General features: G+C 42.0%; 1 protein-coding gene across 1 annotated transcript in view; it reads right to left on the bottom strand.

Moving 5' to 3' along the window:
• Positions 1–17,235, bottom strand: part of LOC111871968 (atrial natriuretic peptide-converting enzyme) — a 323,648-nt gene that overhangs the window by 189,875 nt on the left and 116,538 nt on the right. The window contains exon 2 of the mRNA XM_033754465.1: positions 7,443–7,543. The gene's annotated coding sequence lies outside the window, so the exon portion shown is untranslated. The remainder of the gene's footprint in view (positions 1–7,442; positions 7,544–17,235) is intronic.

The following is a 17,235-nucleotide window of genomic DNA, read 5'->3' on the forward strand; positions in this document are numbered from 1 at the left end:
TTCTTGCTAAATGCAGCTTTTGCCATGGCAATCCTAGATTTAATTTCACACATACACCTTCCATCATCAGTTAAGAAGCTACCCAAATATTTAAAACATTTCATATTCTCCAGTTGTTTTTGGTCTAACTTTTTTGTGACTGGGGTTGGTTGTCTCGAAATTTTTATTACTTTTGCTTTCTCCACATTCATTTCCATGCCATAGTACCTTCCAATTTCTATTATCTTAGAGAAAAATCATTAGAACTTAATGTCCCCAAATTTAGGATAGAAAACTATGCCAAACAATAAAGCAGCAACAAGCAAACAATTGTTGCTGATGAAGGCAGGAAGTTTATGTTTAAGTTCTGTGAACTTATATGAGACCAGGCGGCATTACGTCTCACAAGGCTCTAATCTTCAGTCTCCACCCTGAGAAACTCCAACCCAGCATGTTGCTTAAAGTATCAGCAGGTTTCCTACCTCGAAAGATTTCGCTGAGCAGGAGAACAAAACAGAACGCAGTCCCAAATGGAAAGGCATTGCACATACATGTACGTTGCCCATGTACGAATACGACTGACCTTGGAAAAGAAATCGATTTCTGCTCCGTAGACCATTGTTGGTTCAGAATGCCGAAGGGCAAGTACTGCTAGAGACTCTGATCGTGACACTTGTGGGGTTAGGAAACGGGCGAAGTACGAAGGGGCCGTCAAGCGGGAAGGGATAGAAACAGACCTACCTACTTCATATAGCATCAGTTCACAACATATTGGCCGCAATTGTGTAGTTCTCCAATCAACTGAACTGACGCAAATGTGTTTTAGCTCAGGTAGTAGTTGCTCTTCATGCACCTACCGCGCCTACAACGGCGCACACTTCCTGCATTCCTAATACATCTCAATTTTAAGAATCTTGCACTGTAAATATGTCCGATCGGTAAGGCTAGTTTCAACAAAGTAGACATTTCGCGCTTCGGTTCCTAGTAGACGTACAGTTATTTTCTGGAAGAGAAGTCAAAGTCAGAGTTACTTTACAAGAGGTGGTTTACAGCCAATCACTTTCTAGGCGCCAAGCTCCTTGAGACTCACGACCAGAAATTATAGTTTTCATTTTTGCAATTGAACCCCTGCGATCGTAGTCCTTATGTAACATCCTCTCTGACGAGAAGATGGGGTTGTCTCTTATCCTTATGTTTGGCCTTTCGTCATGCGTACCTATCGCACATAGTATAGCATACTACTGAAAATTCTTCCGTTTGCACTACATACACGTAATCTGTCAGACAAGACTTTGCAGCCACTTGTATTTTCTATGTAAGTCACAATTGTCAAAGTCAAAGTCACATTGCGACTGACGGTCAGTCAAGTCAGTCAGTCAGTAAGTCTTGGTGTCGAGCCTCACTCATTTTGGGTTCATGACCAGATATTTATTACTATTTAACAGTTATGGTCTTGTGTTTGTGGGTCGCCCTCCCTGACGAGAGGACGGGTCTGACTTTTGTATATGCTGTTGGCCCTTGCCAGCGCGGTCTTTCTCGGGTCCGAGTCCCTTGGGTCTCGCGACCATATTTTACTGTCTCAGATTTTAGACCTCCCTTTTCGTCGCCTCCTACGACTCGCAGGGTCACGGTGGAGGTATTCGACCCTGCCTCCACACGGGTGAGCCACAACTGAACTAGTAGTCGTCGTTATATAGCCCCGGAAAGGACCGCACAGAAAACATCTCTTACATTATTGAGTGTTCTCTCGTTGCCAGGGCAAACAACGTGTCCAAAGATCTGTTCCTTAGTAATGGCTGCTGTGCTGTAGCCTGTTTACAGAGCTGTTACTTGGCAATGGGTCTAGATGTCACAATATTGTGTTCTGGGGCGTGACGCTGCGTAGTCTGATAAAGGATTATCGACTTTTCGGAGGAATATACCCTTTCCATCTTCACAATAGACGACTAAGACACACAAAAAATAGTAAGTGATGCAGTGATCCTCCAACACGTTGATAAGCTTCTACCAGGATACACGGTATCATATTTTAAAGGAAATATTGTTCGTAGCCATTGTTCTTTTGTAAAATAAAGGAATATTATTGCACGAGAACTCCCGATATTACATGCAGAGTGAATTACTGTACACAGTCGATATTGTGGCATTTCTGGTTATGACAGCTTGCAGCTCGCTAAATGAGTAGCAACAATTCGCAGGAGTATACCGCCTCCATCTTCAGGCTACTGATCTGTCAAACTACGAGTACATGTTCTCGTAACCCATGAGACTGCTATACGAGACTTCTGAGCCCTACGAACGCCAATATTTTCTCCGTTTTCCGTCGGGCTCTTTTAAAATATCTGATTATTATTTATTGAAATAATTACTGAACATTTATTTATAATTATTTAATTTTTATAATTCATAAATTGTATATCTTTATACATAGATACATATTCTGACATTAATTAAGCTACGATAATGACTTTCATAATTTCGTATTGCTATGTCTTGCGCTCCAACGCGATGATTCATTGGAAGCTTCGAGATGAGTCTCACTTGAGAGAAATACGCGTAAGTATTTCTGAAAATCAGCGCGTTGTTACTTTCAGCTTTGTTTCCTCAAGTTTCTCGAAGCAGTAGATCATTTGGCATCACCCTTTGGACCAGAGCAGACGTGTGTTGCTTTTTGCTACTGAATTACTGTACTAAAGTTTCAAGTTTAACTTAGAGTATTACAAATCATTAAGCAAAGCGATGAGCACGATTTGACGCAGCATTCATTTTAAAGTTATATAAAGATAAATTAATTTAGTTGCAAGATCCGAGACTATGAGGTTGCCAACAGCATGTAAAGGGACAATGACTTGTGTTGTGCTTTCTGTACTCGTTTCATCGTAACTGTTTCATACTGTCTCCTAGTGGCGAATAAATTCAACTTAGTATCACTGATTAGATAGATATAGATATATAGACAGACAGATAGACAGATAGACAGACAGACAGACAGACAGACAGACAGACAGACAGACAGACAGACAGACAGACAGACAGACAGACAGACAGACAGACAGACAGACAGACAGACAGACAGACAGATAGATAGATAGATAGATAGATAGATAGATAGATAGATAGATAGATAGATAGATAGATAGATAGATAGATAGATAGATAGATAGAAGTAGTTCTGGCCGCAGCTCCCTTGAGATTATAATGCTAACCGGCTCCCTAGACCGCCCCTTCACGTTCGCTTACCTGCCCTTCATAATATTTATGGGAGTACATCTCTCATTGGCGCCCATCCCTCTTAATTAAATTCTTCTGATATTAAACAAATTAACCCTGAGGGGAGTGAGAGTTTCGGCTAAAATACTGCATACTCCATGCTTCCTGCAAGTACTCCCTCTCTCTTTTTTTCGAAATGATAACGCCAGTACATAACACGAAATATCAAATGCTTTTCTTAACTTGAAATAATATGTACAACTTATTTATTGGGCCGTCACAACACAACAACAATACATTACGTACAATTCTCTGCGTGATGAGGCTCCAAATATTCCATTTATTATTAAGCCTCCTTTACAATTTTATAATGAAACATCGTAATTTGCTATTTGTCGAGGGATACGTATGTGAGGTGGAACCAACGACTGATTCGATGTTATAAAACATCAATCAGGTTTTAATTTTGTTTTTATATAAGACTTTTATTGGTTTTGAATAACCTATATTTTATATTCTTATTATAATTGTCTTATATGATTCACGACACTGTATCGGACTTTACGTGCTGCAGTTCAGTGGTGTATGTTTACTGAAGTGTATTCACCTGAAGATGGCCACTAGTGGCCGAAACATGTAGTGAACTGTATCTGGGCGTTGTCTCTGAAGTTCTTTGATTATTGTGTTGTGACGGCCCAACAAATAAGTTGTATATATTGTAACACAGCAGGATGCACGAAATGAAAATTGAAAGAATATGCTTCTCAGAAATATATTTTCCTGTTCCTTTGAACGACAATTTTGTTTATGAGGGGAATTATTACAAAGAATTACTTTTTCTTGAAACTAATGCAGATAACCCGATTAAATTCCAAATGCACATTAATTGGATCCTGTGTAATTATAATTATTCTGAGAAAAGTTTATTACGTCGCTGTGTTGCAAGACGTCTGCCGCCTTGCATTCTGTTGTGACGTTATCGCTGGACAGTGAGACGGCTGTAGCACGGCGCGATTCGTGCTTTCTGTGCCGCAAGGCTGAGAGATCCATGGCTATTCAGGTGAACAGGAAATTGCTCTAAAATTGCTAAAGAAGTTATTTTTTTTTATTTAGTCAGGAACGAGGTTAGAATATTAAGATACATGGAACTGTCATTTTTCCTGTAGTTCTGTTTTGGTGTGGAGAAGGTAGATAATACTCGTAGTTTGGGGGGGGGGGTCTGAGAAAGGAGGGCTGAGGAGGATGTTTGAACTTATGAGGTAGGATGTGATATGAAACTGGAGAAAACTTCATTATGAGGAGCTTCATAATTTCAACTCATCAGAAGATGCTGCTCAATCTAGGAAGATGTGACAAGCAAAGCGTGTGGCAAGCGTGAGACAAGAGGTTAATTTCGTACATCGTTTTGGTGGGAAACCTAAAGGCGAAGAGATCCGCTAGAAAGCCCCAGAGGTACACGAGAGGATAATATTAAAATATATCTTAAAATGTAGGCTAGAAGGATATGAGCTGAATTCGTCTGGTTCAGGATAGGAACCAGTAGCGGGCTCTTGTGAACAAGGTAATGAACCTTTGGAACCAACAAAACACTCTCAGTATTTTGAACAGCTGGGTAACTACGAGGGAGAGTCAGTAAATAAGTCATATATATATATATATAAAACGTAAAACATGTAATATTCGACTTGGAAGGAACATTTATTTCTCCACAAACATTGATGCACTTGTCCCATTGATTTACAAGTGCGTCGAAACCCTCAGTCTTCTGCTGTTGTCCCGGCCACTTCCACATCTCCGTTTCAACCTCTACGTCATCAGTGAAACGTTTGCCACCAAAGTGTTTTTAGTGGACCAAGTGTGAACCGCTTTAAGCGACAAACACTTCTCACCGTAAACAGGAAGCATTTCTTTATGAATATCCTTTGCGTTGAGACCTTCTGCCCACAATAATATGGATAGCAGAATGCTGCTCTTCGGCAATATATCCCACAAGCACGGTCGCCATTTTGACTACTGAAACCAGTCTCTGAATATGCACATGCGCTTTCTGCTACCTAGACTGTCACTAAGCTGGACTATGCTACTACATAGGGATACACATAGAAAATCTATTCCGTTCCTTCCAACTGTTTTATTTCCATTTGTGACTTATTTATACCCCCTTATTAGCGTCTTAAGAAGCACTGACTTCCATGGAGTTTAGTTAGTTAGTTAGAATTTTAGCGTCTCTGTAGTTACTAAGGCTAGAGTTCACTTTCAATGCAGTGGCGTTTTGATACTGTTTCCTATTTTCCTTACGACCAAAATTTCTGGAGTGCTGCTCACTGTTGCGTAGTGTTTGGAATGCCATATTATTTGAATTAATTCGTATGGCCGTTGTTACTTGTAATCTGAGTATATATGTGCTGCTCGCCTTTTGGTGTTGGCCATAGGAAGGGGCGATCTAATCTGTGGTGCATTGCTGAGGTGTTGTGTGTTTCACGCTGACAACACCGCCGTGTTGTGTTGGGTGCAGAACACTGCAGCTGCTGAGGCTGCTGTGCAGATTTACTGTTCTGGATTTGAGATTCACGGCGACTATTATGATTTTATCTTATTGGTTGTAATGCCGCATACTCCAATATATTATAACGGATTTTCTCAAAGCGTTGCTAGGTTACAGACCGGTAAACATATATTACAGCAACGAATGCGCAACAATAGGGCGTCCACTGATAAACAAGGCATGGTTGGACACGCCTGACAGCAATACATGACATTCGTTGCTGTGCAGTTGATGTGTTTTCTGTGGATGGTCCGTGCCGAGCCTATATAAGGAGCAGTTCAGTAGTTCAGTTCTGAGTGATTCCAAAACCCGTGTGGAAGCGAGGTCGAATACCTCCACCGTGATCCTGCGAGTCGTAGGAGGCGACGAAAAGGGAGGTCTCAAATCTGAGACAGTAAAATATGTCGCGAGTCCCAAGGGACTCGGGCCCGAGAAAGATTGCGCTGGCAAGGGCCAGCAGCGTATACAAAAGACTGACTCGTTACCTCGTCAGAGAGGGCGAACACAAAACAACTCCGTTACTGTCAAAAGTAATAAGTATCTGATTCGACACAAAGACTTACTGACTGACTGACCGTCAGTCGCAATGTGACTTTGACTCTGACTTTGACTCAGTTCTGAGTTCTGACTTCTAAATTATCAGTGAAAGATAGCCACGGGAATTTCGTAGAAGACAAGACTTCCATAGTGATTTGAAGTGCTAGTTTCTGTGTTGAGATCCGTTGCTAGCAGACGACTAGTGGAAACAGAGAACCCTAGTGCGCGTGCAACGGTAAACTGTAAATTGTTGAATGCAGGAATTGCGCTATATTTACATGTGATTAAGAGAGATTGTAGCCAAAATGCTAATAAATCCAATCATCCGAACTAAAATCAGTCATTTTCGTCGCGCGTACCACCCTACACGTGACAATACATTCATGGACGTTTCGGAGGGAAGTACTGACTCCATGATCAGAGTCGGAAAGGGAGTCAAACAAGCGAAAAGCAAGAAGCAAGCAAGAAGCCAAAAGTATACAAAACTTAGTTCACATATGCATTGCCTGAAGAAGGGACAACACTATGGGGATGAGTAAACGGTGTGGGCCAAAAGAGGGACGATTTGAAGAGAGTGGAGGAAAATATGAAGGGAAAAGAGAAACAGTATGAGTTATCAAAGTGGGTGGATGCGGAAATAATAGGGGCCTTTGGTGATGGGTAGAGGTTTAATGGAGAAAACAACTGCGGATAGATTTCCTAAAGGTCGGTGAACTTTTGCAGCGCTATGGGGTATCATAACCCAAATAAATATACGCCTTGGTAGGTCCTTCTTGTCGATCACGGTAGCCGAACGGTCTAAAGCAGAAACCGAGATCTTGGGTTCCAGTTCAACAAAAGGCATGGATGTTTGGTGTGTGTATGTGTTTATTCTGTGTTTGTGTTGCCCTGTGTTTAGGTAGAGGCCTTGCGATGAGCTGTTTACCCATCCAAGGAGTCCTACCGTCTGTAAAAATGATCAGTGAAAGTGAGAAATCAGCCCTATGCTCCAAAATGGGAGCGAGAGAAAAAAAAAATCTTTTTGGTTTGTATATATTTTAAATTGAAATAAAATTTTCATGTAAATTCCATTATGAAAAATCATTTCCGTGGTCCATTTTAATTTGCAGCTTTACCTGCAGGAGACAGGAGGCATGCATAACAAACAAAACAGCAGTGGGTTGCTACTTACCACAAGGCAGCAGCAGCATTATGGCGTCGCCATCAATTATCCGCACCTGTTGCTATGGCTCCGGTCGGTGAGTGCTGCCATCTGGAGGAAACCTCGCCCGCCTGCAACACAAGAGTTCTCGGTAAAAATATTCTGGAACGCAGTACCGCAGCTCATTGCTATTCCAAACGGTGCCTCAGCATTAAGACTGCAAGTTATGTACAACGCACTACATGTAGATTTTAGCCTACTTTCCTTATATTGAAGAAATAACAGGAGGCTTATGAGATCACCTTGGTGTCTGTGTCCTCATAATTTTTTAATTTTCTATGCGGTCCGTGTCGTATCAAAGGAAAGTAGGTGATTAATTCTTTCCAGAAATTATTGTTTTTTAAAAAATAATCCATACATGGCCGTGTTCTGTGGTTATCCAGTGATAAAATTATTAAAAAATTTATAAAAGATAAAACAACTCCGTCCAGTGTGACTGTTGAAGTTTTACTACTTCAATTCTTAACACCCTTACATGTTTCGGTCCCTATAGACCCTCATCAGAGGGACATCGATAATTTTTGGAAACTACTGTTATAATGGGTGTTCTGAACATTAAAATACGTATATACACATACAATGTTTGTAATGCACAATATATACAAAATCCAAAGTTTTTCAAAATTACAGCGGTTGTCTTGGTATATTAAAGTTCTTTTAAAACTTTTGTTATTTAAGTTAAAACTTATGAACCAAATAGGTTCATGGTTTCCAAAGAGTATCGATGACCCTCTGATGAGGGTCTATAGGGACCGAAACATGTAAGGGTGTTAAGAACTGAAGTAGTAAAAACTTCAACAGTCACACTGGACGGAGTTGTTTTGTTTTGTGTCGGACCAAAATGAAACAAATCAAATATTTAAAAAGTGTTTGTATATAAAATGGTTACTACGATCCGGGACAGAAGGGTATAAGCAAGTGAAATGTGAATGTAAATTCTGTAGGGCGGGTTATGCAAGGGCGTGCCTTCTGAAAGGAGAATTATCCGAATCGTGTTTGGCATCTGTAAACATAAGGACGTTGTAATAATCAAATTCTACACGTAACCAGTTATTAATCTGTATATCGTTACCGAAATTATATTAACTTAATCTGTTCCTGTCTCGCGCCATGTCCGTACATGTTGTATGGTGGTCTTGCCTGACTGAGCATCGGTAATTTCTGGGTGCGAATATTTGTATGACTCCTGATGAATGCCTATTTTCAGAGAGACATTTTTGCAACATGTATCCTTTTTCTTTAGACTTCTGTCCTTCTGCAAGTTCATAACGTCTTTTCTATTCCCCTTGGCACTACAGCCCCAGTGGGCCTAGGCCTACCTCCATGAGCTTCTCCGTTCACTTCGGTTTTCTAGATCTTACACAGCTCGTCGTAAGGCCTCTACCTTACACAAACACAGAAAAACGCACACACACAAACTAAACATCCATGACCCGAGTGGGATTCGAATCCACGATCCCGGTTTCCAAGCGAGCGAAAACAGTACATGCCTTAGACCGCTCGGCTACCGTGACCGGCCTCATAACGTCTTTACAAACACCAATATATTCTGTCACGTGTTTAGAATGTGACTATAGACGGGGTTTTGGATTGATGATTAGATTTATTGGACTTTTTGATACAGTGCGTGACTACACTCTACCATGTAATGTTACACATACACACACAAAAGTGTCCACAGCCACGTTTTCACTAGCCGTTGCCCGGTAGTGGCTTTTGATGGCGGACGTTCCCCTTTCCTCTGGGTTTCCAAAATATCACCTATCTCAGCTACCAGATTCTCACAGCAACTTCTCACAACGACCGAGCTTCAGCATGTCTCTAAATCACTAACTCACTCACTCACCAACCAAGTAACTCAAATGAATCTCACTAACTGCCATGCTTATAACATTTCGGTATGGACCTCATAGTAAACACCTTTTCATTCTTGTTGTGCGGCTGACGTGGATATATGCTTCTTTGTCAAGCCGTTACTTAGCAACGGTTGATTTATAATTGCTTATTCTGAGGGTCTACATGCCATGATATATATATATTGTGACATGTTGACCCCTACCTCCCTAGCGGTACGTGGCGGTAACGTAACGCTCGCGTTCTTACGGTAATAGGCGAGTTCCCGCCCCGCCACTCCCCTCCGCGGTGACGTCACCNTGATACTGACTTTTATAATGTCGCATTCCTTTGTCTTTCGCTGTCAAAACGATGTTTCAGTGGAATTTCGAGATGTCAAGGCGCCAGTTTGTCGCCTCCTTGACAGTTCTGTATAGCCGTAAGTTTTTGTACAAGAAGTTCGAAGGCGATGCGGCGCAAGCTCAATGTGTTGCACGTGTCGAAAAGGGCTTTGAAAGTGCCAGCCAACCAAATTCGTGGCAGGGAAATTATGCCGCAGTTGTCCAGTTTGAACGTAGGCTATCAGTCGAGAGAGAGTTTCATGTTTCTGAAAATTAGCGAGTTTCTGTTTTCTGATGCTGGCTCTAGAAGCTGCAGATCTCTTGGCGTCACCCTTTCGGCCAGAACAGCCGTGTGCTGCTTTTCGTTACTGAATTACTGTACTAAAGATTCAAATTTAACTTAGAGGACCACAAATCGTTAAGCAAAGCGATATGCCCGATTTGATGCAGAATTCAAATATAAGTTTTATATAAAGATAAATTAATTTAGTCTCAAGATCCGAGACTATGAGGTTGCTAACAGCATGTAAAGGGACAGTGAATTGTGTTGCGCTTTCTGTACTCTGATGATCATGACTGTTTCATATTGTCTCCTAGTGGCGAATAAATTAAACTCGGTAACCCTGATGCTGGTAGTTTTGGCCGCAATTCCCTTGAGATTTTCATGTTATTCGGTTCTCTACGCTGCCCAATCAGATTTGTTTACCTGCCCTTCATTAAATATAAGGGAGTACATCTCTCATTGGCGCCCATCAATTTTAATTAATTCCTTTTGATATTAAACCAAATGACCCTGAAGGGAAAGGTGAACCAAAAGTGAGAGGTTCTGCTACAATATTTACATTCGTAAAGTCATATAAATTTTCCTTTTATAGGTTGATACCACAGGCAATATGATATACAGCCGAAGCAGATAGTCTAGGTGGCATTTCACGTGATCAATTTAATGTAAAGAGTACACTGCCAGTGACGACCCCCCCCCCAATCTGCCGTCTGAACAGATTATTCACATAACTAGAGCCTTCATTTCATATAGAGCTCTCCTAAATCATGGAACCGAGAGACGTAAGTTTTCACCACAATGAAAGTCTCAAATTTTGCAGAGGCTTCTTTCACTGCTTGTAGTGCTTCTCGTGAAGTTTCCCTGTTCTTACAGAACCTGTAAATTTCGTGACGGTCCCCACGTCGGGCTGTCATCATTATCCTGGTTCACTGAAATCCATAGCTCTTAACATCGGAGAAGTTCATGGAGGTAGGCCTAGACCCACTGGGGCTGTAGTGCCAAGGAAAAAAAATCTTAACATGGCATTTTCCTGACACTTAATCTCCAGTCTTGTTCATCCGGGGGGCTAAGTTGCGCGGACGTGAACGTCTCGTATTCATCCACTTCCCAGGTCAGGAATGCTTTACGCTGTACCTCCTCCACCCCCCCCCTTGCCTCTTCATAATACTGTGTTTATTGATGAACAGGGACAATTTTACTTTTACTTCTAGGCGCTTATTCATCAGTTCAAGCTCTTTAATGCGTGTATTTCATACAGCAAATACCCTATGTAGTTTACCGTTACTGACAGAATTGCCCTAGCAATAGTCATTGGGTAAAAAGACAAAAAGTAGGCCGTGGAGGTCCATAGGGTTGTGAGATGTCGAGGCTTCCACTTTTTCTAGACAATTGGCTCACAGACGGCGGTAAGGTTGTCAGCCTTGCATACCGGCCGCCCTTTACCACCAGAAAGATTCCTAGTACTCATTTCTGTAAAGAGGCTGAGTCGACCCCAAGGCCATAGTGCAGCTGGAAGAATTAGGTCAACTAAAAATTTAACGAGCTCATCGGGAATGGAACCCAAGACTTTCCGGGTTATAGCATAATTGCTTCAACCAACTACGCTACGGCGTGCCCCCTAATAATCGCTACGTAGAGAACACGAATTGCGAGACATCGAGGCATGTCAGGCGTATCTCCTTTCTTTCAGATACCGAGAATATATCTGGACCTTGCTCACAAACAATCCGGACCAGGGCTCTTCAGAGCGTGTAAACAGATCACTTTCTTGTCCACGAACAGTGTGACAGCCATGTCACCGTAGATTCGAGACCGTTATCACTGTTGGGGACTTGAGATCCTGGAGGATATGACAGCTTCTCAAAGGTGGCGACAAACAACCTGGTAAAATATCGCGACGACAGTAAGGAACGCGCTGATTTCTTCTTCAGGGCAGAATATATCTAAGCAAATGCCAAGCATGTCGTCACATCATAGAATATTCAACTCTTCCTTCATGGCGTTATTAAAAAATATATATAACGTCTCTAGAAAGAAATCAGTATTCGGCACTCTTGTAACTGTGTAGCTCTCAAGTTGTAATAATAATAAGAAGAATAAGAACAATCACCGTTATAATCATTCTCTTCAGTAAAATGCTTACTAAGACCTGGCCGACACTCCAAGAGTTTTCTGGGGAAATATTACGTTCTAAGATCCATAAGCTAATTACTCCTCTTTGGCATAAGGAAAAACTGCGTGATCAATGGATGGAGTCTATTATTGTACCAGTGCACAAGAAGGGTGATAAAACTGACAGTAGTAATTATCGTGGGTCATCACTGCTATCAACATCATACAAAATTTTATCCAATATTCTTCTCTCAAGGCTAAGTCCGTACATGGATGAAACTATTCCTCAAGAAGGGCTCAGCTCCATAAGCAAGTAAGTTAGTAAGTAAGCAAATTCAAAATTTGACATCGATGTCTTTTCTTTTTCACACTCTATACCTCCAGTATTCGGTATTATAATTTGCTCCTATGTCTTTTCATTAATGCATACCTTCTAACTGGCCCCGTTTCTCCATCTGAACTTTCCTCAGTACTTACCTCCATGTTAATCAGATTGTATACGTCATCTTCAGATCTGGACAGAGGGAACCGAGTGTCTGCAGACAGCACGGCGCCAGTGTCAAAGTGTCTACTGATTGAGATTTGTCTACTTCTACTCAGTCTACACTCTGCAGTGCTGTATCAGGTCACGTGATGAATAATAATTGCGAGATATTGCAGTACTGTCTCATAGCTCCGCCATCTTATTTCCATTCAGAGATTTGTAATTAATGTGTCTGGATCTTGCAGCCGTAATCAGTGGCCTAGATACATAATCGTCTATAAAAATTCAAAATAATTTTATTAACTTTGTCCAATGAATTTTGTTATCTATAAATGCCAATCTGATTTGAGTACTCAATTTTCCATGTGTTTCGACAGTGAGTTTTAGAGAAGCATATTCACCTCAATTGGTAACTGAAGGGTAAGGCCGCGCCATAGCTCAAGCGGTTAGTCGCTGGCTTCCCACCGCGGCGGCCCGGGTCTGGTCAAGTGGGATTTGTGGTGGACAAAGAGGCGCTGGGGCGGGATTTCTCCGAGTACTTCGGTTTCCCCTGCCAATCTTCATTCCACCAAATTCTCCATGATCATAAACACCCGGGGCAGGCTACAATAGGCCAGTCAGTGGCTGCCGTGCCGAGTGGACCCAGTTGGACTCCACCCCCCACTAATTTAAATAATTGAAGGGTACATAATGCTTCAGTTCTCAGCACAGATATTTTTGAGAAACTAAAATTGCTAAACCGGTATGAAGTTTTCTTCACAGTTGACGGAACCGAAACCCCAAAACGCCGTTAAGAAAAGCCGGCTACTGGACCCTGTGGTAAGTCAGTCAAGTTGGCATCCCCACTTTCTATCTTTAATAGCTTCTAATCCACTTCTATGTCAAGGTCTACTTTTCATATTTTCAAACAAAAATTTGTGAATCTTTCTCACCTTCTCCCTGTGCGAGACACGTCTTACAAACTGTGTCTCCTGTTACGTTCTCTGAACTGTTTTTCTCATATATTTGTGAAGAGTTTTAATTTGCACGAGAAAATACACAAATAATATAATTTCTCATATAAAATTACAATTTACCAAACCACGTTGCTTCTATTAGACGAAGAGCACTTATCACGCTATTATTAAGATAACACCGAACATACACTAATCAAACGGCTTCAAGTCAAGTTATTCTTCATTTTAGAAGAGTATATAAATAAATATAAAAATTAAATTTGAAATTCGTTGTTCCGGAGAGGAAGGGGTTTGTTAAAATAGAACAAATCCATTGGGCCCATAATCAGAAATCTATGTACAAAATCCCTCTACTGAATAAGGCATGGCGTTGCTAACGTTTTTTGTTTGGGGTGTTACGATTAATGCATTCACACATTTACTACAGGCGCATGGCCGAGACATCATCTGCCGGGGTCCGTAACGCATTTCCGCCTGGACGTTGCTTTCTTTTCCAATTTTAGAAAAGATCTGGGAGTGCCTAAAGGGCCGGTTATAATATCGAACTTTTTTCAAGGTGCGTAGCGACAGTTAGAACCGAGCTCGGTATCTTCAACATAATAAGCTAGGTCGCTGCACGTCTGAGAGACGACAATAAAATTATGTCGGTAGGGCGACAACCATCACCTGAAAGCATGAGTAGCGCCAACTGCCGATAAATCGTCTAAATCAGGCACAACTCAAATAATGACATCTCCTGCGTCTGGAGCACGTGATGTTAGGCTTAGGTCGGCGCGACAAGCTCACGCAAAATTTAACGAGAGCAATTATACAGGGCTGCCAATGCTTGTTTGGAGGCTGTAACTTAGTGCATGGGCGAACACTAGACATGCGATATGTGCCTTCAAGAACTCTCTCGACTAAGGACGCCCCTTGGGGGAACAAACTGCGTAAAAATGTGAACAGATTGCATCAAATAACTCAATAAATTTCAGCAGAAGCGCCTACGGTTCCCTCCTCCATTTACATAGCTAATATATAAAATATGTTCAACCTAAACGACGATAACTGATATATGGATGGATGGAGATCAATATACAAGCTGAGGAGAATAGGGTGTGCCACAAATATGATTTCCGTCCGATGTGAACAACTGCATGTACTGCTGCTATATTTAACAATCCTTTCATTAACTAATTATATATACATGGTCAAATGCCTGCACAGTACAGAATAATGAACTTCAATGGATGTAGAAGGATAGAGTTGTTATCTCATTACAGGTCTAAATATTCGCTTGGAGGGACTGAGGAAAACATCAAAAGGACACCCAAGCGGGATCTCATTACAGAAACGCTTTAACCTCGGCCAAAAGAGATATTCTTATGTTTTCAGTGGTTTTCTTCAATACTGACCGTTTCTTTCCAAATTCTGCTCAATTCAGTAATGAATTGCCCTTCCATTGGAAGCTGTATGGTCTACCCACTGAGTGGGCCATAGAGCAAACCCTGCCCCGTCCAAAAATGAGCTGGCCCCGGACCGACATTTGAAGGCGGTGTCGGCCGAACATGCAGCACAACTGCTTCTGTTCACTGTCTGCTGGGTGCCTGCTGAGTTTTGCAAAGCTCCAGGCACATCCATTCCGGCATACCCTTATTCACAGTCTGCGCCCTCTCTCCAATTCGCCGGATTCTGCATCAGCACTGTAGAATATATCCAGGTAGTTACCAAGTGACGTCACGTGTATGTAGTGACTACACACGGGGTTTGGATAGCTGACTGGATTTATTGGACATTTATATACACAAGTCGTTACTACAAGTAATTATAGCGCAAAAGCTATCGCCACAATTTGTAAGCCACTGGAGCACAAGCTAAGTCTTCTCAGTCTCCTTTCATCAGTCGTCTCCTGGTAACGGATCTTAACAATGGAGATTCTTCAGCTTCTGTATTCACGTCGTTGTCCGTTGGCTAATACTACACATAAATGACAATTTGAGTCGAGTCTTATGTTACGACCGACGGTCAGTCGGCCAGCCTGTCTTCGAATAAAGTTTCCATCTGGGACTTAAGACCACATGTTTATTGCTGTCAGACAGTTGCGGGTTTGTTGATGTGGGGCGCTCTCTCTGACGAGAGGTTGTGTCTGTAATTCAAAATTTTTTGTTGGCTCTCGCCAGTGCAGTCATTCTCGGGACCAAGTCCCGTGGGACTAACGACCATATTTTACTGTCTCAGATTCAAAACTTCCCTTTTCGTCGCCTCCTACGACTCCCAGGGCTACCGTGGAGGTATTCGACCCCATCTTCACACGGAATAATAACAACCTACTCCAACTGTCCTGCTTATAACATCTGGGCATGGACCGCGTAGAAAACGCCGTTTTCAACCGCTCCTTTATTGTTGCATCTGAATTCGTTACCTTGAGAACATGCTTGTTTGAGAAGGCGTTACTCAGTAACGGCTGAGTATATTTGTTTATTAAGAATCCTTTACCTAGCAGCGGACGTTGTTACGCTGTTCGTTACTCGGTCTTGAACTAGCAACGGGTATCTATATGCTACAATATATTTTCGAAAGTTGGGATGACTGATGAACACTGAATTATAAAGGATTTGTAAGGAAGGGGTCATAGCCTAACCACAGTATTATCTCGCAATACTCCTGGAGGGACTGAGGGAGATGACGCAAAATTCAGTTGGGTCAGCCAGTGTACAGATCGAGCTTCGAACCGAATACCTCTCGATGCGATCTCCATTGTTTGGTGCCCACACAGTGTTGCGTAGTTCGTTGCTGACTGGTTCCCTCTTACCCTCCGTGATGTGTCATGTTTTGGCTTGTCTGTACACAGTTCGTCTGAATGACACAGGAGAGGTTCGCAGTGCCCCATGTCACAAGCTGGAACATCTCTCACATGGTGAATTATACGCGTATTCCTGTGCCTGTTTCTTGCTTACATCTTCGCATCGTGCCCCGCGTTTTCCTTATCCCCTTTACAAATATAGACAGGCCGCCTGCACACTCAAAGGAACATGTTACGTATTGCAGTGTTCGTACGCCTGAGAATTGCACTGCGTGCTGGGTCGCCATCAGTAGGAACGTCTGCAAATTGGGATGAGAACACATAAATATGCATTCCATAAAATGGTTTGGCCATGTTTACCAAGTTCTTTTCTTAATCCTGCTCATCCGATTGACCCGTAAATGACAAGTATTCATGAGACATCCTGTGGAGTTCATATTGAAATTTCAACGCTCATATACGTCCCAGCTGACACCACGAACTGTGATGACCTCTATCTAAAAATTCTTCTGTTCTCTTCCTTCGTTTCCGTATGGATTTCTTGAATTCCTTTCGCTATTGCGAGTTGGTAATTCTCTTGTAACAGCCAGGGGTAACGAGGTAGTATAGTTGGTTGAGGCACAATGATACAAGCCGGAAGTTCGCGGGTTCGATCCCCGATGATGTAATTGGATTTTTCGATTGACCTAATCCTTCCAGCTGCACAATGGCCTGGAGTCGATGCAGCATCTAACAGAAATGTGTAACAGGAATCTTCCTGGAGGGTAAAGGGCGGCCGGCGAGTAAGGCTGACATCACAGCCATCTGTGAGCCCATTGTCTACAAAATGTGAGAACTTCGACGTCTCACAACCATATGGGTTTCCACGGCCTGTTACAGAGATATCTTTACTTTTTAAATTTTATTTGTCGCTAGTGTCTTGCAATTTTCTATGTTTTACAGTTCTTCTGTTATTCTATGTTTCTGTATTTA

Source organism: Cryptotermes secundus, unplaced genomic scaffold, assembly GCF_002891405.2.
Source record: "Cryptotermes secundus unplaced genomic scaffold, Csec_1.0 scaffold137, whole genome shotgun sequence".
Classification (NCBI taxonomy): Eukaryota; Metazoa; Arthropoda; class Insecta; order Blattodea; family Kalotermitidae; genus Cryptotermes; species Cryptotermes secundus.